The following is a 16,994-nucleotide window of genomic DNA, read 5'->3' as shown; positions in this document are numbered from 1 at the left end:
GGTGGGCAAGCCTGTTTAACTGGAGCAAGTCTGTGAGCTTCAGCAGTGCCATCTTTGTGCCAACAATGTATAAACTAGCCATGCCTCCAACACAGGGAGCTTTATGTGGTCTGACTTTGCCAGGGAGACACTTAACTAGAAGTCTGAACCCTTAGTGTAAATTCATAGTTTTGTTAAGGAAAAGTGTTTTGTTTACCTTAGAGTCCAAGTCTGTGTAAAGCCCTTAGAACATGAGTTGACAAACATCTCCCCCATACCTCTCTAACTATTAAACTAGCAGTTCCAGCCTCTAACTGTTACAATGCCCACCTCCAGCCCCTTTGTTGGACTACTCCCACACTTATGTTAAGTTTAGTTGGAAAGTCTGAAGAACCCCACCAATCTCTATTCTTCCCAGAAGCTCAGGATTTGAAATGCTACTAATCCTCACTCTGGAATTCTCTGCTCTAAAATGCTCTGCCTCCTAAAAAAAATCCTATATAAAGTCTGTGTTTGTCCAGTTCTCTGCTGTCTTCACCTAGGATCAGAGATTTCCACCTGGATTCATCCCTTCAATAAGTCTCTTTTAAGAGATTACTGCCTGATATGGCTCTCTTAAGAAGACAAGAAGTCCAGAAGAGAAGAAGCAAAGGAGGAGCTGAGCTCTGGCTCCAAAGCTTCTCAGGAGATGGGATAACCCTCTCCTGGGAGTTGCAGTGTTTCTGCTGAGGAGACCTTCTTTCAGAGCTGTGTTTCTCCGTGTCCTGTGCCTCAGAATACCTCTCCCTTGGGATGCTGTCCAACCTCAGAGCTGGGATTTCTCTCCAGGCCTCAGAGTTGTGGGTTCCCTGGACACTTTCCCACCTGAAAGGAAGGCACATAGAGAGTAGCTAGCTTAAGAGCAGAGTCTTCAGAAAAATAAACACTTCTGATGAGTGCTGTTTCGAAGGAGCAGGATTGAGCCAGACCCTCACTCTAAGACGAGGATATCTGGCTTAGTTCACTCATTCAGGGATTGTCACCTGTGTTTTTGCATGGAGGACATGAGAAGAGCTTGAAGCATGGGTGTTTATCCAGACTTCATGATGCTCTGTGCCTAGTCCAGAGATGGTGTCCTGTGTGAACCCTGTCAGGCAAATTTTTTTTTCAAAAACAAAAAAAAAGAAGAAGAAAAGGGTACAGAGATTATAAACTTATATAGTGGAAGAGTCTGTGCCATCTGCAGCCTGGCAGTTATAAACTATAATTTAATGAAAGGGAGTGAAATTTCATTGATTCTTCTTCTCTGTGAATTTTCTGCAGCATATTTTTCTGATATCAGTTTATTCGATGGCCAGTGCCTTCAGGTTTATAATGCTCTCTATTTGTGAGAACTTTAAAACAGCCCAAGACAACAAACTATAGACAGAAAAATATGTATTCTTTGCTCAGTTCTCTCAGATGCTGAGCATCCTTGAGAAGGGCACAGGGGGCAGAGGATGATGAAAGTCACACACTGGGCCTGGGGATTTTCATACATGTTAATTCACAATGTATTCCTCTTTCTTCTTGTCACTACTGATGCTTTAGTACTTAAAGAAATTATGATTTGCCTAACTTTGGGAAACCTTCACAGTGACTTTTTGGTATGAACATGATTAAATATGTGCAAAGGAATCTGAGTGAACTACTGATCTCATCAAGGAAAGACAGACCAAAACAATCTACTTGTTTTTAATAATAAAACATTTTTATATTAAAAACTTTTGAAAGAAAAAAATATCAAGATGGGTCTAAACCATGAAATATGACCTTGCCACAAGGTGTAAGAATGCTGTAAAAACAAGCCAAGCCCAGAATGCTGAGTGCCAGCTGAGGCACTGGAGCCTTAGGGCAGGATGGGCAATAAGACCTGAACTAACGGGTTTTCTATGTTACAATGATTTTTCAACTCTGATGAAATTATGTGTCTTTAAATAGGAGAATATCTAAAATTTTTTCCATGGTATTAGAATATCATCACAAATCTCATCAAAGACAGGCAGTAGGATGGGTCCACAAGAAGCAAAGTATCGTGGAATAATCTTGGAACATGTCTAAGTTTCTTGGTTTGTAAGAAAAAGACAGGGACCAGAGATAGGAGAACTGCTGGTCCTGAATATGGGAAAGACAGACAACAGACCCTTCTCAAGATAGAATGTCATATCTACCCAGGAACATGGATGTTGATTCTCAGATGATTTGGCCACAGAGGCCATAAAGATGTAATATTGTCTTAAGTCTGTGAAATGAGCTTCAGTGGAGGCAGATATTTTTCCTGACTGTTTACAAAAATTTACACATTTGTCCTGACTGTTTCAGATGTGTATGGGGTGATTTTGACTAAGAATTTAAAAATGAGAGAGCAAGTCATACAAATGTTTGCATGCTTAAATGTAATTCAACAATGATATATAAATTTTTATGTTAAGCACCCCGACAATGAGGTCTCAAAAATTATAAAATATTCTGAAATTTGGAACAGAATAACTCATTTATTCATTAAATTTCACTGAACAGCTTTATAACCTTCAAAATTCCAGTCCTTGGATATACTCAAAATGAGAGTTTATTTAATGGATTTCCAATCAGGGCTGTAGGCATGACTGGGTCTCCCTATTTATCACAGTGACATGTAACATCAAAAGGTCTGCAGTTAGATAAAATGTAGCCTTCAATGTATATTCAGAAATTCTGAAGCACATGGATTGCAAATGATGGCACTAGTTTTTATTTATGTGAAGATGTTATATGTTGATGATATAAGTAATAGGATTCAATATATGCACAGAAAGAAGCAGCAACCAGACATGCCTTTACATGCCATGCAAAGTCAAAATCTGCTGCCAGAGGCAGGATGTAATCTTACGAGGTGTAAATGTCATTCAGCCATTAATAATTGAGTTTGGAAAGGAGGAAAAGGAAGTGAATCTCTCATGAGAAGTCATCTTTAATCTCAGTTGTCTGCCACAGAAAGCAGAAATTCTAAGATCTCAACCTTGGATCTGGTTCTTAACAGATATTGAAATATTCTGGGAAAAATCTGAAAATAAGAAAGGGCTTGGTACATACACCTGGGATGTCACACTACACTAAAGACTCTCATCCCTTAGTCTCAAGGCAGGACAGTGATGACGCTGCTGCAGGTGAAGTCTAGACGGTGGTGAGCAGATAAAGGTTTCCTTGGCATCCAGGATGGTGTGAGGAACATTTTCTATATTCATGTGTAAGGAACAGTAATATGGTGTAGGTGTGAGGATGCCACTTTTCCACCTCCATGATCCATGATGTCCACAGGGAGTCTGTAATTAATGTACTTTCTAGTCTCTTTTCCTAAGTCACAAAAATCATATGATAGCTTGATATTTTAAATTTTATTAAAAACATTAGATACACACAAGAAGAGTAGTTAGTAAAACCTCAAAAATAATAAACACCAGACTACAGAAATATGCCAAGTTTCTCCCTCTCTTCTTCCCCTGAGCTGAGGGCCTCCCATGACCGTGCATGAAGCCTTGGGACCAGGTCTCCTAACTTGCCCACCAGAACTGTGGATGGAACATCAAGGCCTGGCCTCCTAAGTTACAATTATATATACCAGCTGAGGGAAATCCTCCTGTCACTGGAAAGAAGTTTCAGATAGAGCTACAGATGCTGCTGATGGTGACAATAATGACTGGATGTCTGACACTTCATGTTTGAAGTGTAACTTTCACATATGTATGCAACTGATCTCTGTCTCTCCAAGGAGGTTCATATGTAATGAATAATACATATATGTGCAATATTACTTTACAAAGAGTTCTTACTAAACCCCCTTGGAGTCCTGACATAGTAGCTGCATCACATGGGTTACATGGTCTGTAAATTTGAATGAGGTTACCAGAGGGGACATTTTAGTCTCCTGGGACTGCCTCACTCTCCAGATGTTTCCCTGAACAAACTACCTTTTCCCTCCTGGTGAAAGATTGGTCTACAGCACCCCCTGCTGGTCCCGAGCATCCTCAGATGAGGTTTTTCTGAGCATACTTGGAATCTCCTCTCTGTCTCTTACACAGTATATAACATACGAATCTCTCTAGGACTGGGTTATCACACTAAGAATGATCGTTTCTAGCTCCATCCATTAGCCTGAAAACTTCAAGATTCCCTTGTTTTTAATAGCTGAGTAGTATTACTTTGTGTAAATGTACCACAGTTTCCTTATTCATTCTTTGGTTAAGCGACATCAATAGTGTTTCCAGATTTTGGATATCATGAATAAAGCTGCTATGAGCATAGTTGAACAAATGTCTTTTATGTATGGTGGAGCATCTTTCATATATATGCATAGCAGTGTTATAGCTAGGTCTTGTGGTAGCTCTATTCCCAATTTTTGGAGAAAGAGCCAGATAGATTTCCAAAGTGGTTGTACAAATTTGCACTCCCACCCGCAATGGAGGAGTGCTCTAATTTCTCCATATCCTCACCATCATGTGCTGTCTCTTGAATTTTTTAATCTTACTCATTCTGAAGGGGTCAAAGTCATTTTGATTTGCATTTCTCTGATGACTAGAGACCCTGAGCTTTTCTTTAGGTGTTTCATGGCCATTTGATGTTCTTCTCTTGAGAATTCTGTATTTAGTTCAGTTCCTTATTTGTCAATTGGATTATTTTGTTTGATTGTGTTTAATTTCCTGAGTTCTTTGTATATTTTGTGTATTTGCCTTTGTCTAGTGCAGGGTTATTGGCTATCTTTTCCCAGTCTGTAGGCTGTCATTTTGTTCTGTTGACAGTGTCCTTTGTCTTAAAGAAGCTTTTCAGTTTCATGAGGTTCCGTTTATTAACTTTCAATCTTAGAGCCTGAGTTGTTGGTCACACACACTCCTTACCACTTATCTTGACTGATACTATGCTTTAAACTCACAGGAACTTCTGAAATAGAAATAACAATTTGATAACATGAGAGGAACTAATGTAAAGATCAATGAATAATGAAATATACAGTAAATTACAGTAATGAAACTAGGCTGGGAATATAGCATAGTGGGAGAGTTTATCATACACAAGTTCTCAAGTTTTTATATATATTTATATACATAAATGTACATATATATATATATATATATATATTTACAAATGTTTGTTGATTCAAATAAACATAGTGTCAGATATTATTCATTGAAAAACAATAAAGCATACTATAAGCTTTTGTTAACATATATGATACCTTTATGTCTTAAGGTATATGTTAGTTAACATCCTCAGTAAACATGCTTTGATTATTTTAATTTCCTCAATTAAGGTTCCCTGTCTGGGATTATCACAGGAAAGAGAGGAGTCTGCTACCTAGTCTGTGGTGCCATGACTGTACATCCTAGTATCTCTAATCCCTGTGAGGAAAACCATATGAGTATTCATTGTGGTTGTGGATAAGTCTCAAGGGGAAGACCCTTGGAACAGCCACTCCTGTGTTAGAAGGAGAGTTGGGTCTTACTGTACAATCAATAATTATTCATTTCTCTTCCATGTTTCATTTGACTGACATGGATATATGTGAGTAAGTGAATGGAGAGCACTCCGGATGACTGTAGTAATAACTTCTCTTTCTTACCCATTTTTTCACCTGTTTCTTAGGGCCTTGCATGGCTGATCGTGAGCATCACATGATGATCTGCACTTACTTACCATGCATCAAGGTTTATCTTTTATGGGTATTTGCTTCTGATTCAGAGCCTTGCTGGTAGGCGAGACTCATTCAAGGTGCGGCTTCTGCTTCATGATGTTGCTTGAGCGCTACACCTTTTTCACAGGTAGATGGTGTCATCTCAGAGGGTTTCTTTCCATAGGAATTGTTGGAAGATACTCATGCACATCAGCTCAAAGTCATGATCTGGTAATAAACTGTGTATAAGTGTAACATACTGTAATAAAATTTCTCTTTAATTTGGTTGACTGTGCTCCATATTCTTAAGTGAAAGGAAGAAGCTCTGATGGCAACACAAACCTCTCTTGTCTCTCTGCATCTGAGCCTAGAGTTCCTGCCTTGGCTGAAGTGTGATCAGACCCAGATGACCTACACCTCTCCTGCAACAGGATCTTTGTTGTCTGGGATGTTCCTCTGATATGTCACTCTAGAGTCAGGCTGCCACCTAAGGTGCATCCAGATCTAGACATGGACATTGGACATGTTCACATGGCCTTTCTTCAACTGTAGAGTCCTTCACACAAGGGGATGCATTCAACAAAATGAATTTTCTGTCACAGTTAATGTTGTGGACAATCTATTTAAATCTGTACAATGTGGAATCAGGTGATTACTTTGTGAGAAATGTAGAGAATGACATGGGAATAACATGCACACATATGCATGCATATATTGCACATGGATGTTCATAGTAGCTTCATTTATATTTCTTAGAAATAAGATGCATTGACGATATTACAAATATAGTATATTTTATGATTTTTGGATAAATTAAAATGTTTCATTTTTATGTAGCTAAACTGAAATATAGTTAGATACAAGTAGGAAGAAATGAGTGAACTTTTGTCCATTATTAGGAAATTGCGGGTGGCTGTAAAATCACTGAGAAAATAGAAACATTTACTATCATGTCCTTTCAACAGTCATTACTCTTTCCCTTCCCAAATCACTTACCATTGAACACGCCAATGAAAGTAGACCAAAAGAACTGGTCAGCTTAAATAAGAGACATACCGAGAAATGGAAAGAATGTGTGCAATTTAAGAGAGAAATTATTTCTTAAAGAAAATAATCTAGCAGCCTTATTCATAATAGCCAGAACGTGGAAACAGCATAAGCGTCCATCAGTAGAAGAATGGATAAAGAAACTGTGGTACATATACACTATGGAATACTATTCAGCTATTAAAAACAAAGAATTCCAGAAATTTGAGGATAAATGGATTGAGCTAGAAATGATCATAATGAGTGAGTTAACCCAGAAGCAGAAAGACTCAAATGGTATAGAATCACTTATATCTGCATATTAGCCCAAGGGGCATGTCCCACGAAAGCCTTCACTTACCAGGAAACTGAGACAGAGGGGAGGACATTCTATTGAGAATCTAGATGAGAGAAGCATGGGAGAATGGCAAATTAGAAGGATCCAGAGGTCCTAGAAACATACAAGTAGAACATTATGATAGGCAGATTTGGGCCCAGGGGTCCCGCTCAAACTAAGGCACCAGCCAAGGACAATACAGGCCGTAAAACTTTAAACCCCTACCCAGATCTAGCCAATGGACAGAACACTCTCCACATTAAAGTGGAGAGTGAGATATTACTTTCTCACATACTCTGGTGCCTCACCTTTGACCATGTCCCCTGGAAGAGGAGACCTGGTGGCACTCAGAGGAAGGACAGCAGGTTACCAAGAAGAGACTTGATACCCTATGAGCATATACAGGGGGAGGTAATCCCCCTCAGGTACAGTCATAGGGGAGGGGAATAAGGGGAAAATGGGAGGGAGGGAAGAATTGGAGGATACAAGGAATGGGATAACCATTGAGAAGTAACAAGAATAAATTAATAAAAAAAGGTAAAAAAAGAAAATAATCATGTCTCCCTGAGAAATCTTTTCCTTAAACGATATAAACAGTATGTAAGATATTATGACTTTTGATTTTGATTAACAAGTTCTCTCATTATCATAGCTATGTTCTTAGCACTGTGGACATTATGAGTGCTCTAGTCTACCCACCCTCACCCTCACTGTACTTCAGTTCTTCTTCATGGGTCTCCTCTCCCCTGGGCGAATATTAGCCACCAACCCACAAGGGCAGGAAGAACAGAGGCAGGGCTCCGAAGGCGTGAGCTCAGCAGAAATAACTACAGGATCCATTTCAGTGAGATAGTTCAACTTTATCCTGGGTGAACAAACTACATATAGTCTTGGAGAGTGGGTACAGTTTCTCAGGATAGATGAGCATAATTGTTGAGGTTAGATATACCAGTTGTGCTTTGCTTGGAATTTGGCAGCACTTCCTACCATGTGGACAGGAACACATGGAGGGGAGCGCTAACAAAGAAATGTACCAAAGGCCCTATATCATATAAGATCAGAGGCACCTATGCCTAAGAACACTGTCCAGACAAGGTTGGGCAGAGATTACGGGGCCCTGCTGAGGAAGGAGTGTCTGTCATCCTGTGCTCAGTCAGAATGGCTATGCTCATTGGGAGGACTTCAACCTCAAGTTCTCAAGTTCTCTGTCTGTTTGGATGATATCCTAATGCTATTCCTTCACAAAGTACTCTGACCATTCCAGAGGCATCCTGCTGTATAAATTCTTGCCTCCACATGATCCCGACACTCACATCCACAGGCTTCATCACAACTGACTAGCCATGGCTTTATCATAATCACTGTTGTTCTGCTGTTGTCAGCACAAACTTGTGGGGATATTAAATTGGTAAGGAATTTCAGATGCACAAATTTGTGGGGGCTAAAGTACATCAATACAAGGGTGTCCTAGAAATCTAATGTTATTGTGATACATCAAGGAAGAGAATACAGAATTCCATGGGGTGGTGAAAACTTTGCCTCTTCTTGATGAATTAGGCCTGCAACACCTGAATTTAGCCCTATAAACATTCATGGACACATCGATTCAAGCTTAAAAGAACACAATGTTGACATCAGACATAAATTTGAAATGAAGTTTAGTATTATAACACAAAAGGAGACTATGTTTTTGCCTAAAAGGGTACATGAAAATGAGAACTATAATGTTACCCTTGAATACAAAAAATGAATTTCTTCACTTATAATTTCAGGAAACACTATAATTATTAAAACCAATGAGTGGTGACTATGCAGGCTCTCAAAGGCCTGGAATTGGATGGGAGTGAACTATTTGCTTATTCTGGATGGGAGGAAATGAACAACTTGTGATTTGAAAAACATTTTTCAGGAGTAAATCTCTGTCTCAGGGATTCATTCTCAGGCTACTTATACATCCAGGACCCTTTTTGGAGGTCTCCTCTTTCTGCAGTGTGAAGTGCCTGGGTACTTGAAAATACCAGAAGGTACCAGATAAGTCATTGAATCATGGTGTTACAGCCACTTAACAGATGCCTTTCCAGTACACTGGAGAATTGCATTCAATTCAGAGGACAGACTGGAAGATTCCCCTGCATTCTGGTCAATCCCTGCTGCACCTTGTTTACCCTGTGTGCTAGAATTAATCTGCAGCTTCCTGGCTAGAGGGACCTGAGGAAGATAAGCCTCATCTGAGCTGCTACAGAGCCTGTAGCAGAAACCTGTGCCACCATTGTGACCCACCTTGGTTTACCCTGTATGCAGGAGCTGGTCTTTATCAGAGCATTATCATGGATTTCCCTTTATTATTGTTCTATTAAAAAAGAAACTTTTCAATGGAGGTCATCACTGGTTGAGATGTTGAAAGGTCTGTTGTACTGTAGGGGCAACCTAAACCAACATCACTTTACTCATAGATGTCCTTTTACAAAGTTGACAAAGGCACTATAAGACTGTCCGGTGGAAGAAGAAGAAAAAAATGAATGCTCAAAATGATTATTTTTAAGCAAGTCCCCAGGCTAATCTTCTCTGTCATCTTATTCTCAGGGCAGCTTCCTGCTCCTCCAGGGTTTCTGACACACTCAGGATGTGGTTGCAGCACTGTGTCTCTCGCACAGTAATAGACCGCAGAGTCCTCAGATGTCAGGCTGCTGAGCTCCATGTAGGCTGTGCTGGAGGATGTGTCTGCAGTCAGTGTGGCCTTGCCCTTGAACTTCTGATTGTAGTAAGTATCACCATCTTCAGGATCAATCCCTCCAATCCACTCCAGCCCCTGTCCTGGCTTCTGCTTCACCCAGTGCATATAGTAGCTTGTGAACGTGTAGCCAGAAGCTTTGCAGGACAACTTCACTGAGGACCCAGGTCTCCCCAGCTCAGCCCCAGACTGTTGCAGCTGGACCTGGGAGTGGACACCTGTGGAGAGAAAGGCAGAGTGGATATCATTGTCACCTCAGTCCTTGTCATCTCTTCAGATTTGGAGCTGGTGAGTCCCTTACCTGTAGTTACCGACAGGAGGAAGAGGATGATCCAGCTCCATTCCATCCTTTAGGATAGTGTGTCCACTGACTGTGGAAAGGAAACAGACCAGATGTTGTCTTTGGAGTGTGAACATCTCTGTATTTAACCAACATAGACTCAAGTAATTTACATATTCATGAGCATGGTCCTTCTTAGATAAGACCCTAGGTCAGTTGGAGAAGGAGGAGGTACAGATACCTGGGTCAGGTGGCTGATGCTGAGGTTCAAGACCAAATCCTCTGTTTAAACAGATTCCATACCCGTCACTACTTTCAAATACCTGCAATTAACATTTGTGTGAGAGAGTGACATCATTGACCCACTTGTTGCTGAGTACTATGTAAGTCATTCTCAGCACTTTGACCAGTCATGAATGTCTGTATCGCTCAGTACACACTGCACACTGAGACATGAGAGCTACACTAATCTACTTGGTATAAACAAAAATATTTATAAGGCAGCTTAACAACATAACCATTAGCGGTACAACTCTGATCAACTAGGGCATATTTCATCTCTAGTGATGGACTTTTGACCAGATGCACCTGGGAAATAATCTTTCCTATGATTCAGGCCACAAATCTAATTAGAAAGAAGTTGATTGCTACATAACATTCAGACACTAATGGGTACATTTTACCTGAAGGCTGATGTTGTAGACTTCAAGGCCTGGTGCTCCATGAGATCACTGATGTCTTTGCTCTTCCTTCAATCTACACAGCACCTTCCTGCATTAGGAAAACTAGCCACCACGGGGAATTACAGATCAGGTAGGTGTTTCTGTGTCCTACAATCAAAGACCTTAGCTAACAATTGAATTGCAAATTAAAGAAATTCTAATATGCAGATATAAGTGAGTATATAGCATTTGTGTCTTTCTGCTTCTGGGTTAACTCACTCATTATGATCATTTCTACCTCAATCCATTTATCCACAAATTTCGGGAATTCCTTGTTTTTAATAGCTGAATAGTATTCCATAGTGTATATGTACCACAGTTTCTTTATCCATTCTTCTATTGAGGGACACTTAGGCTGTTTCCATGTTCTGGCTATTATGAATAAGGCTGCTATGAACATGGTTGAGCAAAGTTTCTTGCTGTGTGCTGGAGCATCTTCTGGGTATATTCCAAGGAGTGGAATAGCTGGGTCTTGAGGAAGCCCTATTCCCATTTTTCTGAGATAGCACCAGATAGATTTCCAAAGTGGTTGTACTAGTTTGCATTCCCACCAGCAATGAAGGAGTGTTCCTCTCTCCCCACATCCTCGCCAGCATGTGGTGTTGCTTGAATTTTTGATCTTAGCCATCCTGATGGGTGTAAGATGGAATCTCAGCGTTGTTTTGATTTGCATTTCCCTGATGATTAAAGAGGTAGAGCATTTCTTTAAGTGTTTCTCAGCCATTTGATATTCCTCTGTTGAGAATTCTCTGTTTAGTTCCATGCCCCATTTCTCGATTGGGTTATTTGGTTTGGTGGTATTTAATTTCTTGAGTTCTTTATATATTTTGGATATTAGACCTTTGTCAGATGTGGGGTTGGTGAAGATCTTTTCCCAGTTTGTAGACTGTCACTTTGTTCTCTTTACCGTGTCACCTGCCCAATGGACATGTCCCACGAAAGCCTTCACTTACCAGGAAACTGCGACAGAGGAGAGGACATTCTAGTGGGACTCTAGATGAGAGAATCATGGGAGAAAGGCAAAGTAGAAGGATCCAGAGGGTCCTAGAAGCCTACAAGTAGAACATTATGATAGGCAGATTTGGGCACAGGGGTCCCGCTCAAACTAAGGCACCAGCCAAGGACAATACAGGCCGTAAAACTTTAAACCCCTACCCAGATCTAGCCAATGGACAGAACACTCTCCACATTAAAGTGGAGAGTGGGGTATTACTTTCTCACATACTCTGGTGCCTCACCTTTGACCATGTCCCCTGGATGGGGAGACCTGGTGGCAATCAGAGGAAGGACAGCAGATTACCAAGAAGAGACTTGATACCCTATGATCATATAGAGGGGGAGGTAATCCCCCTCAGGAACAGTCATAGGGGAGGGGAATAAGGGGAAATTGGGAGGGAGGGAAGAATGGGAGGATACAAGGGAACGGATAACCATTGAGATGTAACAAGAATAAATTAATAAAGGAGGAAAAAAAAGAAATTCTAATGTTCTAATTTTGCCTCAAGAAGAAAATGATAAGCTGTAATACAAATAACACCATTTTTGTCATGAAAGAATAATCCTCTCTCACCTTTAATGGGACTGTTGTTATATTGGAAATCAGTTTCGAGAATTTACTGTGTCCCAGATCCATCCCTCTAAGCCTATACCCAGTTGACTCTACACATTATAGAAACACATGAATACTCATATTTATTTACACCATGTTATTCACAGAAGTATCTGTGTGTGTTCATAGTGGGTATCTGTCCTGAAATTTTTCTACAGAGTTTGTTTTTGCTAGGGCTTGGAATATCCATCTAATGAGTTCAAACCCATGGCCAGGCTTCTGCCTCACCCACAGTACCATGTAAAAATTGGGGAAGCTATCTGAGTCAAAATCTTTGAAGGTAACATTTCATAAATCTCCAGATATTCTCAGTCCAAACCAAGACTCTCTCAGTTGAACATAGAAGTGAACACCTATAGAGACAATGCCAAGTTCTCTTCAGTCTCTGGCTCCCCCTTAGCCCTGCTCCTTGGAATGCACTTTTTCTGTAGCTGTTGCCACCAGGTAGAGATGATCCAACTTCTTGCCAAGGTGTGAAGCTGTGTGCTCAGAGACTGTGGAAAAGTGGGTACTAATGTGATACAGTTGGTTGTTTGGACATGGCTATATTTACAACCACAACTAATTTATGAAATCAAGAGGAAGAATGTTTCTCAGATGAAGACATGAATTTTTTAGATAGAACTGGTAAAGTTTTTCTCTTAGTAAATGCATGGTTATGTTCTGGCATCTGAGGAAATGAATTCAAGCTCCATCATGGCATGTGTGCACACAGAACTCTTCCATCCCACTGACAATCCCCTTACCACATCCATGTTACTGATGTGACCCTCACATCAAGTTTTCAAGAGACACCTGAAGCTCCTCAGTGTCAACCATATTTCTGATGAAAAGAAGGAGCATTGACCATCCTACCCCATCCAGACACATAGAGCTCTTCCATCCCACTGAGAAACCAGTCACCATATCGATGTTCTTTAATGTGAAACACTTCAAGCGTACAAGGACAACACTCAGGTTCAACCACATTTGCAATGCTGAGACAGTGCATTGACAACCCTGTTTCTATCAGACACTCAGAGCTTTGGAAGCTGCTGTCCATCATAACCCAATGATCAGCAGGACTATGAACATTTCTTCTACCAGCGGCAAACTCTGGAAAACTTCCCCCAAATTGCTTAGGATGCTGTAGCTACAATTTCATTAATAAGTATTTGTAAGTATGTCATGAACTTGTATTTCTATGCAGTCAACGTAAGCATCTGGTTTGGCCATTGTTCATCTCAATATGAATGCTTTCTAACAAATAAGCTCTTTCAGGATGTAGCATGGATGTCATATGTGTCAAAAACGCCACAGTCCCTGAACATAATGACGCTGCCAATTAAATCCACAGAGGCTGCTGGGTACATTCACTGAACAACTTATATGTTTCAGCTGCTCCTCTACTTATTAGAAAAATGGTAGATACACAGTGCCCCCTGCTGATCCTAATAACTCACTTTTATAATCTCTCACACAAGGACAAATCATTTATTTCTCTTCTTTGCAATGTACCTATTGATTTTGATATGATATTTCAACAATGGAAAGTAAGCTCTGCTGCGAACATTGTCTCCATGAACTACAGTACTTTAGCTAGGGTCTGTTAGAAATAGCAATGGAAGTGACCACTGATGAAGTAGTGAGTGAACAGACAAAACACTAGAGATAGTGAAAAGCTATAAGCTGTCTACAAGGCATTTTTCCCACCTCTGAAGCTGTACTTGAGGCAGAAAATTCAAAACACCACAAAGAGGAACAAATGTGCCACCTACAGATCACTTCCAAACTAAGAAAATATTAGCACATCTGAGAAGTAACTAGAATTAAGGAAAATGTGTGCCATGATTCACTCTGTTTGCTAATTCAGCATTAGAACCACAGGTGGGCTGTATGGCTGTGAGTCAAAACTTAGCAGTTGTGGTGTTTTCCCTTGGCCACGTATCTATAAGTTTCAACACTGCTAACTGTGTCCTTAGACAACTCTTGTCTCTCTGGATGTAGATTCTGCAAGATCAGCATCCTCTAATTCATGGAAGGTCATGACTAATGGTTTTCAGAGTCTTGATATATTTGTTAACTCACTGCCAGCTCCAATGTGTTAGTGTAGCCACCATCAATGTATACAACAAAATGTGAGTGTCCCTGCATATGAACACATGTAAGAAAATCACCTGACAGGATCCAACACACCTTCATGTTAAAAGTTGCAGATAGCTCAGGGATAGAAGACATACACCCAAGTACAATAATGGCAATATACAGCAAATATATAGCCATAATCAAAATAAATGGAAAGAAATTTAAGCAATTCCACTAAAACCAGGGACAAATCAAGGCTCCCCACTCTCATCATATCTACAATGTAGTACTTGAAATCCTATGTCCGGTAATAAGACAGCTAAATAAATCAAAGAGAAACAAAGTGGAAAAGAAGAAATCAAAGGATCTCTATTAACAAATGATAGTATACATAAGCCAAAAAATTCTACCAGTGAACTCCTACACTTGATACATACCTTCAGTCAAGTGGCTGGATTAAAATGAACTAAGAAAAAAGTCAGTAGACCACACATATACTAATTCTAAAATGCTGAAAAAAAAATAGAGAAACAACACCCTTCAAAATAGAAATAAATAATACAAAGTACCTTGGTGTTACTCTCCCTAGGGAATTGAAAGACCTGTATGACAAGAATTTCTATTTTCTAAAGAAAGGAACTGAAGAAGAAATCAGAAGATGGAAATTTCTCCCATGCTCATAGATTGGTAGGATTAATATTAAAAAGGCCATTTGACAAAAACAATCTACAAAAACAAAAACAAATTTATTGCAAGTCCCACCAAGATAGGAACGAAATTCTCCACAGATCTTAAGAAAAAACAATACTCAACATCATATGTACAGACAAAAAACCTCCACATTTTCTAAAACAATCCTATACAGTAAAAGAACTTCTGGAGGTATTTCTATCCCTAATTTCCAGGTTTACTACAGAGCAATAATATTAAAAACTGCATGTACTGGCATAAAACAAACTGTTTAATCAATGGAATTAAACTAAAGGCCCAGCAATAAATGCATACACCTAGGGACACTTTAGTTTTTACAAAGAAGCAATAAAAAAACATGCAATGGGGGCAAAATTATCTTCAAGAAATAGTGCTAGTCTAAATGAATGTCTTCATTTAGAAAATGCAAATAGGTCCATATTTATTACACTGCACAAAACTCAACTGTAAGTGGTTCCGAGGCATCAGCAGACCACAGGACTTCAATTGGAAGGAGTGGGGAGGATAGAAAGACCTGGAGGGAATAAGAACTCCACAAGAAAAGTAACAAAGTCAAGTAACCTGGGCTCAAGGGAGGCTCATGGAGACTGTAGCACCAAACAGGCATCATGCGTCGATTGGATCTAGGCCCTCTACACATATGTAACAGATGGTCAGTTTAGTCTTCATGTGGGTCCCCTAGTAAGGGGAGCAGAGGCTGCTTCCAACATAGATTCTGTTGCTGATTCCAATCAGGCGTCCTTTGGCATGGCTTCCTTGCCTAGCCTCAGTGTAAGAGAATGTTCTCAGTCCTGATGCAACATAGTAGGCTGTGGTGGGTTGTGGCACTCCCCTTTTTTGGCAGGTAGGAAGGATATGGGGAAGAGGGACAGAGTGTGGGACAGTGTGGGGTGTAGTAAGGTGAAGAAGATCAGGAGGCAAAAGGAATATATATATTAAAAAAAAACAGCTAATTTGAAGAGAAATTAACCAAAAACTACTACATAAACTGCACCTGCTAACAATTTCCAGAAACTCACACCAGGCCAATTAGTCATAACCAACATCAATGTTCCTCTCAGACTAAAAAAAAATCCCCCCTTTGATTTAGCCTCCTGAAGGTCAATATACTGTGACACGCAACCCCCACTTACAGTGTTTTTCTTTAAAAATCCATTACCCTTGAATCTCAGGGCCACTGTCCTACCCTGCTGTGTCAGAAACGTTTGTAGTCCTAGCTCAATCTCATAATAATGCACTCTATCTGTTCTTCATCGATATTGAGCCCTGGTGGTCTTCTGGGGGTATTGTGATTGGGGCACAACAACACAAACAACAGTCACACACACATGCACACACAGATGCACACACACACACACACACACACACACACACACACAAACACACACACACACATGCTCTCCATATGCCATTTAGTTAAAATTTGCTGTGTGAAAGATGGGTCTTTGAGGAAATGCCTATGGTCATGGCAGCTCCACTGCCTCCTCTGAGATGAAGGTCATTGTGGAAGGGAATTTCAAACCCCTTTATGCTATTGTCATTATAATGCTCTGTAATCTGAGAATGACAAACGTCCTTGTTCTTGTCAAATAGTGGAAATTCACGCGAATCACTGTAATTAACTCCATGAATTGTATTAGAAAGTCAATAAAATAAGGAGACATTAATTATAGAAGAGAATGAGATTGTTGATATAAATGACTAAAATGTTAAAGCAGATCAGGACCTGGGTGACTCTTAGAAGCTGGACAGTTTTGAACTTGATGTGAAACAAGCCTATATTTCCAAGAAAGGCTAATTAGTAAAAACTGTACTTTGAGGAAATAAAAACAGACCAACCATAGGTAGAGTCTGAATCTTAAAGGGGAATGGG

General features: G+C 40.0%; 3 gene segments (V, D, J or C); all 3 read right to left on the bottom strand.

Annotated features, from left to right (window-relative positions):
* LOC311603433 (Ig heavy chain V region 1-72-like) overlaps positions 1-16,994 on the bottom strand; it is a 162,774-nt gene that overhangs the window by 92,806 nt on the left and 52,974 nt on the right.
* LOC311603383 (Ig heavy chain V region 186-1-like) overlaps positions 1-16,994 on the bottom strand; it is a 39,523-nt gene that overhangs the window by 7,004 nt on the left and 15,525 nt on the right.
* Positions 552-10,112, bottom strand: LOC311603384 (Ig heavy chain V region 3-like). The segment is given in 3 exons: positions 10,037-10,112; positions 9,623-9,953; positions 552-843 (listed from the first exon to the last, which is right to left on the bottom strand).

The sequence above is a fragment of the Acomys minous genome, assembly GCF_964271855.1.
Source record: "Acomys minous genome assembly, chromosome: 8".
Taxonomy (NCBI): Eukaryota; Metazoa; Chordata; class Mammalia; order Rodentia; family Muridae; genus Acomys; species Acomys minous.
This window is presented reverse-complemented; position numbering and strand designations above follow the sequence as displayed.